Below are 8,305 nucleotides of genomic sequence, written 5' to 3'. Positions count from 1 at the left end.
TGAAATATTTAGTTGCAAAGGAGGACACTTTCGAGAGACCTACAAATTGTACCGAAGGACTGGCAATATACTTATGGTAGATCTATTTAAATTATATTAAAATAAAGTAGGTGTGTCACAGAAATGAATAACATTCCTGTTCTTAAGTTTCTTATTAACATGAATGTACATAGGTTCAATATTTTGCAAACGTGCAGACGCAAAATTTACGAGAAAGATGTTAAAAAAATATACATTTGAAACAGGGGAAAGATGAAATTGAAATCATGGATGTTCTTGGATAATGAAATAGCTTTCATGTTACTACGCAAATTCTGTTAAACGCGCCTCGATAACCACAGCAATCGAAAAAAAAGAGAAGCGGAAAGAAAGAAATCACGTCCGTTTAAAACAAACTATTGTTGGCGAGCGAATACGATTTGCTGGCACTTATTATGGAAAAGCACTCAACGTCACGGCGAATGCTGTCATCGGAACTGTTGGGACTTTTCACCTCGTTTACATTTCATTTTTTCGTACGATGCCATCACGTCGCAGATGGCGCCGTCACGTCCCGGAGATGTGTGAAGCGACCTTCGACCTTTAAGAGTAACGTTTAGGCGGTGAAATGTAAATTGACATTTACTTCTGCCTAATTGGGTTATAATGCCATAATATAGGCCTAACTATTCGTGTTCAATTTCATTGTAGCCAGTGACTATTTTATTATTGACCTTAGGATTTTTTTTCTAGTTGCTTTACGTCGCACCGACACGGATATGTCTTATGGAGACGATGGGACAGGGAAGGGCTAGGAGTGGGAAGGAAACGGCCGTGGCCTTAATTAAGTCTTAATTAAGGTACAGCCCCAGCATTTGCCTGGTGTGAAAATGGGAAACGACGGAAAACCATCTTCAGGGCTGCCGACAGTGGGGTTCGAACCTACTATCTCCCGAATACTGGATAGTGGCCGCACTTGCGCGACTGCAGCTATCGAGCTCGGTCTTAGGATTGTTAAAACACCATGTTTATGTAAAAATAACTCATTTCCATTTATATCCCATACAATAATATTTAGATTTCCTTCTGGTGTTCTCCAGCACTGCATCTGTGAATAAGGAGATCAAAATATCTCCAGTGTATACTAGTGATAGCTTAACATAAAACTTTTTAACAGTTTGTCATGACTACCTCATTAACAGCCTCAACTGGAGTACTTATTCCTGCCGAGCTGAGTGGCTCAGATAGTTGAGGCGCTGGCCTTCTGACCGCAACTTGGCAGGTTCGATATGTAAGCTTCTTGTAAGTAGACTTACTGGCACGTAAAAGAACTACTGAGGGACAAAATTCCGGTACTTCAGCATCTCCGAAAACCGTAAAGAGAAGTTAATGAGACATAAAACAATAACATTATTATTAGTAGTAGTGCCGTAAACCGGGGACAGGTACGTGCCAAATATTTATTCCATATTTCGCGGGATAAGCATCGATCGTCTGACAATGAACAGCATATGTTTTCACTCCTCATTAATGCTGCTACCTGTGTGTACAATGATAAGTATCGGACTGTTTGCAACAGAGAGCCTTTTGGTGTATTGTACTGAGCGCGTGGTTTTGTGAATAGCGGAAACATTAGTCGGGGACAGAAAACGTTAATGAGGTACACAAATAGGGGAAAATTTAATTTCATGTTTCCTGATAAACATTCACAATTCTCATGTCGCTTTGAGTTTTCTTTTAGTTAATTATGTTAAAATAAAATAAAGAAGGGAAGTTTAAGGGATAACTTTGTGACAACAATAGCTCTGTCACCAAGTAACCCCATTGTTCTAAAATAGCCATTTTTAGTAATCTGGAGTCGGAGAACAATGGTCCACTATACCAAAACAAGAATGTCCATCTTTTGTTAAGATCTAATTAAAAACTAGGTGAAAATGGTCCGAACAATCTACGTTCCTGATTTAGAAAACGTGGTATTTGCCGTCTGAACCGGGAAGAAGTCCGGAAGCATCTGTACAACAGGGCAAACTGCACGTTAAGTTTCATTGAGCACATGAATCACAAGAGGTGAGGTAACAACTAATGGTCGAAGAAAGGGAAGACACATAGATGTGCCACCTGGAAGAGGTATGAAAGCTTCATATTTTGAAAATGTAGATGAGATTCCTAGCTGTAATGGCACCAACGGGAACTGTTGCTCAGAGAAAAGTGAAGACAACCGAAGAGAGGATTCAAGTAAAAATGACAATGATGATATCTGTACTGAATCAAAAGACAATTCAATGCATGAAGACGAATCTAATTTTGACTCTGAACAACCTCCTATTCGTGAAAATCATACATTCGAATCCGATGATAAGACTGTTGGAACGCACGTAATTGTAATAATTCGAAGGCAAGTACTATTCAGGAATCGTAACGAAAGTGTACAAGTGAGGTGCATTTGTTAGTGCAATGGACAGCACTGTGAAGTGACCGGATATCAAGGATGAAATCTAGTTCGTAGATGACAAAATATGGTGTAAAATTAATCCAACCATATAAAGCGGAAAACCTGAAATCTATGACATTCTAGAACTCACAAAACACAGCACAAACTAAACAGTTTGTAAACTATTATCTCTTGAATGATGCGAATATTTCATGTCTTTATATCTGAGGGTTTAAAAATATACATTGTGTTGTATTATCATGGTTGTGAATGAAATTTTCCTTCCACATAGTGGGGGAAACATTATGACAAAGATGGTGTCACGAAGTAACCCCGGCTAACGGGGTAACATTGTGCTAAGTTGTTCTTGAAATATTCAGTGATTAAATGCAAATACAGGTCTAAGAATGGTTGCAAAACATGAATAAAGGATGGACGCATACGATAATATAGAAAAACTTGAATACGGTACATAATGATATACTGAAGAAATCTTCAAAACTGTTGCAAAAGTACCCCCAGTTTACGGTAGCAGTACTTACTCACCTAGTTATTGAGCAAGCATAACAACCTTTCCTCTTTAAAGTGGATTTCTATTTGTACAGTATTAGCAAGCTTTAATTCCGTACCCTGAAGGAGTAGGACGGGCCTCCTAGAGGGTAATGCCCTCTACTAGGCCAAGATGATTTGTAGAGGTAGTTAGAGGTGTAGAGAATGTAAGGGGTAGCAATTATGGCCTAGAAAAGAAGAATCTGTCCCGCCATTTCCCTTAGAACAGGAGAATGGGAAACCACGAAAAACTATTCTTAGAACAGCCGATGTTAGACACCAGCCCCTCTGCATCCCAAATGCAGGGCTGCAAGGCTAGCAAAAATTAGCCACTCTTAAGCCTAAGCCTACTCTACTCTGTGTATTTTTGTAACTACAAAGCTTACAAATGTTGTTAGTTGTAGCAAAGATACAGAAACATCGAAAGTAAGGCTGAGACGTTCCTAACTCGCTGACTAGCTTTACAAACATACTAATCTGCATTTATATTGGAAAATATGAAAAATTAATATTCATTAAATAAAATACACAATCGTCGGACCTTGTACTCACACTTCTTACCTGCTTACTTACACATACGTTATTTGATGGGCGCCAGCTACCACTCAGTGCAGCAATAATAGAATGAGAATTTTGACTATCTCTAGGGTGTGGGATAATAAGCTTACTTTTGACAACATACAAGTTCTGGGAAAAGGAGATTGGCGTTCGGTTTCCCCATTAAATTTTAGGTTACGGTAAGAAATTTTACTGTTTAAATGAAACGAAAGATTAATTTGACGGAACAAAATATATTCTTGAAATTGTATATAAAAAATTAGTAAGTCTTGTTCCGATAAAACAGATGAGAATATGAAATTATGACATTGCAACTGAAAGAAACTAGGCATGAATTTGAATTCTTCTTGACCGGACATTTAACAATTTACATGAAATATATCCCTCACTGTTTCACTTGACTGTACCTTCAACACTTTGAGTGTAATTACGACGTATTCCTTAGATCTGGTGTTTACTGTAGATGTGTCACGCCTAATTTGGTGATGTATCCATGTGACTGCTTCTTCTCCATATCATATGAGTTCTTTGTAAGTCTGTATGGTATGACTTCATTGCAAGTGTATCCTTCTATGACTCCATAGTAAGCCTTTGCGTCCGTATCTTCAACTAAGTGACTGACCAACTGAGGCATCTGCATCCCTATCACTCACTGACCCATTATGGCCTCTGCTTCCAATTGAATAATGACTTCTTCACTGTTCAGCTTCTGTTTAACTAATGACTCTTGTTGACTGACTGAGGCCACTCCATCTCGTTCACTTAATGACCAACTGTGGCCTCTCCTTCCAGTAGAATAATGACTGACGCTACAATATGCAGCCACCTTATATAGACGTTAGGTTGACGCACCTACGAAACCTCCGGAAATAACTATGATCTACTCCCACCTCGCGACAAATATTACCTACAATGGTGAAATAGCCCGGGGCGGCCTGGGTTACTCAAAGAAATTGAGCTCAGTGCTAAATAAGCACGATGACGTAGCCATGACGTGGCGATGACTCTGCATTTACTCCAGCAGTATTGCACAATGTAGCAATGTCATATCCAAATCTGATATACAGCAACTCTTTACTGTACATGTCTTTAGTGTTAATCTACACACACGTATATATGCATACAGTTAACTACAATCACGCAAGCAACAAGCATTGCAGAATCAAATTGAATAATAATTATATTACAATAATAGTAATCTCACAGATAAAATAATAATACGGACATCATAATAATAATAATAATAATAATAATAATAATAATAATAATAATAATAATAATAATATCACAGATGAAATAATAATAATAATAATAATAATAATAATAATAATAATAATAATAATAATAATAATAATAATAATACAGATATCACCTTGTAATGGGATTTGAACCATTACAAGGCCAATGTAACAACGGCCACTAACCGGTATTACGTGCAGCTTTCCTTCCCACTACATCGCAGCAATTCACATTTATAGACAGCTATTTCTAGTGAAACTATTAGTCTTACCTCGCATAACATTTGATGTTCAAAATGCTGTCCATCAGCCGTCAAACACCCCTGACATGTCATAAAGAGGTTTGCAGACACTCATAGAATCTCAGTCCATGTGATGTTCAAAGTAACTTGTGCAATGTTCTTTTGTGTGTGGGTTGTTCACATACACTTTTCCCTTCAGCATCCTCCAAAGGTAATAATCACAAGGATTTAAATCAGGAGATCTAGGGGGATAATTAACCACAAGATCTTCAAACACTCCCCGTATTATCTCCTTCCTTCTTCCGTAAGCTCTTGAAAAATATAGGCCGTATAATTCTGCAAGCACTTATTGTACACCAAACTCCTATCTTTACAACATGAAGTGGACGGGCATGCATCTGGTGGGGATTTTCTGCACTCCAGTAGCGATTGTTCTAACTATTTATGTAGCTATTTAAGTGCAGCCGTGCCCCATCACTAAAAAATGAATGTTCTGAGTCAACATACCCATCAAGTACAGACTGAAGCAACCAGTTACAATACCGAACCCTAACAAAACTATCAGGTCCTCTTAAATGTTGGACAGTGGTGAGTTTGTATGGTTTGGTTTTCAACAGTTTTGTTGCTTTGTGGGCAAAAGATGACACATTAGCTTGTACGACCAGGCACGACGGATTTTGTTGTAGTTCTTTCCAAGAGAGCTCCTATTGACCAAGCTTTTCCTCTATTAAAACGGTTCGTCCCATGCATGTGTTTTCTTGTCAAGAATGGACCCGGTGGTGCAGAACTTCTTCACTAAATTACGTACCGTATTCCAAAGGAAAGGGAGGATGCCAGGAAATTTGCAAATGAATCAAAAGCAGCACTCACTAACAGAAGAATGCTTCGCATAGCACAACAGAATGAATAAACACTGTTCCACTGTATGCATCACTCATTAATCACACAATAACATTTGTATTCATACAGAAACTAGGCGAATAAAAGGGATGACCTAGGGATGATACTTTGGGAACCATGAGATAATATGAGATTAGTACCATTATGCAATAAACACCATGGGTCAACTTTACTTGCGATTAGTACTACTACATATGCCAGGTTGTGCTCCCTCTTAGAGCAATAATCACTACTACCTGAGGAACACTTACCACTGCTGCCTCCACCTGACTGGTATCATCAGGGGAGTATTACTATGGGAGTAATACTAGTGTATGAAGAACACCCTGGGTCTGTGCTACCTGTGGGTGGTGCCACACTGTGTGATACACCATGGGTCTACATTGCCTATGATTAGTACCACTATGTGAGCAACACCATGAGTAGACGCAGCCTATAATGAATACCACTATGTGGTCAACACCATGGGTCTACGTAGCTTGTGAGTAGTGCCATTATGTATGACAGACCCTGGGTCCACATTACCTGTGATTAGTACCACCATGCGAGGAACACCATGATTTTTCGTTACCTGTGATTAGTACCACCATCCGAGGAACACCATGATTTTTCATTACCTGTGATTAGTACTACTATAAGAGAAACATCAAAGAGGAGAAAAGGAATTAAATACACCGATTCAAATGAACTGACATTCAACACATAGTTACAGTACATCCATTTCCATTATTTCTTAAAAATGAGAAAATGCATATATATAAATACTGATCTTGTGATTGCAAGAAATAGTTCCTATAGTTTAATATGCATTCAAAAACACTGGGATTTTCCTTTCCATTTAAAAATCCCAATCTATCCAAGATTTTCAAAAAACCCACCCAAATAGTCACTACAATCCATCAAGATTCTTCACACCCCCAAATTCACAAATGAGCAGCGTACAACAGCATGGTGAACTGAGCCTTCAATGTTCCAATGTTTAAAAGAGACCTCAAAAATGAGTTGAACACCATTCTTAACATAGTTAAATCTAACGGATACAACAGTTCTTCAATTAAAAAATAACCAATAAATATAAATATCGCCCCTCTACCACTTTGAAAAAAGACAGACAAAACAACTCCTTCCTTTCTATCTTTACATTTAACGAACAAATTTACGAAGTCACCAACATCTTTACAAAGCACGATGTAAAAGTCGTTTTCAAAACCAACAACAGGAATGCACAAGTCTTACATAATGCCACATCCATAAACAAGTTCAATCGTTTTTTTTAAATCAGGAGAATATACGATTATTTGCAACAGTTGTAATTCTTCTTACGTCGGACACACCGAGAGGAATTTTAATATAAGGTGCTCGGAACACGTCAATACCCTGAAGTACAATAAATTTTTCAGCTGTAGGACAGCATATGTATGACTATAATCGCAAATTCACAGACATAAAACAAGATATGGAAATTCTCAAAATCATCAATAAAGGACCCCTCTTTAACATTACTGAAAGCTGATTCATACATATGATCAATATTTTAACCTGAAACATAATCTTAATGATATTTCAGAAAAGCCAAACATCCTATTTGACCTTCTAATTCCCATTTTTAGAAACGTCAAACCAACAAGTCATAATTCAGTTTTTTATAATATTCACAGCACCTTTCCTCAGCAGCCATCTCTTTTCCCACAACCTTTGGCCCTGCCTTAATTCCCCCCCCCCCCCTTCCTCTTTGCCCCCCTCTCCTTTCCCAACCTCTCCCCTTGCCCCACCCCTTCCTTTGAATCTCACAACCGTTAGTATGAGACACACAATACACCATGCATCACATGCTGCAACAAGAGGTGAGCCTCATATAATTAAAAAAACACACACACTCACTCTCTCTCTCTCTCTCTCTCTCTCTCTCTCTCTCTCTCTCGCCTTCTATTCATTAATTTTATCCAATTTTATCTATCATTTATTCAGGTTTACTTCATGGACACCGCAATGAATTGCGAATTTACCCCAGCCACAAATTAAGAATGTGTCAGTTTTAACCACATCTTCATGTGCCGTCCTGACAATGCCTAACAGCATTTCAGCATGATTTTAACATGCACTACGGGAACATTTCATTTTATTTTGATGTGAAACACCACCTAGCAGTTCTGCATCAGCTGGTGGTTATTTACAGTGGCATCCAGTGGCTTGCATACTGCTAACAGCATTGAAGTAGATTTCGTGATTGATGATCTGACTACAGAATCAACATTTACCAGTTCCCGTTTTGCAATTGAAATTGTAATGATTAGCAGTGATGGAACTAACAATTCTATGAATATCAATACAAGAAAGAGTCTGGATGATGAACATACTCCAGATGCTAAGAATTTAGAGCCAAATATATTTTTCAGATATTACACTTA

The sequence above is a fragment of the Anabrus simplex genome, chromosome 6 (assembly GCF_040414725.1).
Source record: "Anabrus simplex isolate iqAnaSimp1 chromosome 6, ASM4041472v1, whole genome shotgun sequence".
NCBI lineage: Eukaryota > Metazoa > Arthropoda > Insecta > Orthoptera > Tettigoniidae > Anabrus > Anabrus simplex.
Note: the sequence above shows the minus strand (reverse complement) of the source record.